At 37.8% G+C, this 1,308-nt stretch overlaps 1 pseudogene; it reads right to left on the minus strand.

Moving 5' to 3' along the window:
- Positions 1–97: 97 nt before the first annotated feature.
- Positions 98–223, minus strand: LOC111763707 (small nucleolar RNA SNORA70; annotated as a pseudogene).
- Positions 224–1,308: the final 1,085 nt, after the last annotated feature.

The following is a 1,308-nucleotide window of genomic DNA, read 5'->3' on the forward strand; positions in this document are numbered from 1 at the left end:
TCCCCTGAGGCTTTCCAAAGGCACCTCGCATACCCATCTGGAGCCTAGATAGGGGATGGCACGAGGTCACAGACAGGACCAGCAACAGGCAAGGAAGGGCTGTCTGCAAGGTCCCTTAGGGCAACCCGTGCAGGCAACAGGCCACGCACACTACCAAGGAGGCTGCTGTCCTCAGCCACTGCACACCGGGCAATTAGGGGAAGTTTCCTCGCATTTCTTGCATTGTTTCCATTGTTTTCAAGTTCCTTTTTATTCGAGTGTCTGTTTTTCATCTTGGAGGCTTTCTGCAAATAACCAGTGGCCTCTGGTGGTCAGTGATATTGAAGAAATCATCCTCAACTGGAAGCTCTGGGTTCATGGATGAGGCTTGTGGAATAGCAGGTTCCTCTGGGGGTGGGGGTTAAAGGGGGTTAATAGGAGGAGAGGCAGCTTTTGTACTGGATAATTCTCTGACGTCAGTATCTGAAAATATTTTTCTCTAAGCCTATTGAGTGTTTACAGAGAAAGATCTTTCTAATTTTTTGCATGAGTATTGTAAACCTGACTGTGGAAATTCTGGGATCTGGATAGGGGAAAGGGGAACTTCACCATTCACAACCCAGATTTACTTTTATTTTTTAATTTAAAAAGATTCATTGAAGTATAACACTCACACATAAACACACATAAACAACAAGTGTATAGTAATAGCTGTGAACTTACAAAACAAATACACATGGCATCATACAGGACTCTCATAACTCACCCTACCACCAATACCTTGCATTGTTGTTAAAAGATTTTAAACTAATGATTAAAGAGCATTGTCAAAATATTACTACTAAATAAAGTATTTTCTCCCCACCCATCCTATTATTATTATTTTTATATCATTTAGATATGAACATACATAAACAATAAGTATATAGTAAAATTGTGGACTTACAAAGTAAGCATGCATAACATCATAACATATATAAAAGCATCCCATATATCAATTCTCTACCAACACCTTGCATTGTTGTGAGACATTTGTAACAGATTATGAGAGAATATTGTCAAAATCTTACTACTAATTATAGTCCTTATCTTACATTTGGTATCTTTTTCCCCAAACCCATCCTATTATTATTTTTTAAATATATTTTTAATGACATAAGTTGTAAACTTATAAAACAATCATGTATGTGCAGAATTCCCAAACAACATCCATCTATCAACAGACCACACTGTGGTGGAACATTTGTTACAGATAAAATAATATCATCTGATTGTTACCATGTCCATAGTGTACATTTGGCACACATTTTCCATACTGCTCCATTATCC

The sequence above is a fragment of the Dasypus novemcinctus genome, chromosome 5, assembly GCF_030445035.2.
Source record: "Dasypus novemcinctus isolate mDasNov1 chromosome 5, mDasNov1.1.hap2, whole genome shotgun sequence".
Lineage (NCBI taxonomy): Eukaryota > Metazoa > Chordata > Mammalia > Cingulata > Dasypodidae > Dasypus > Dasypus novemcinctus.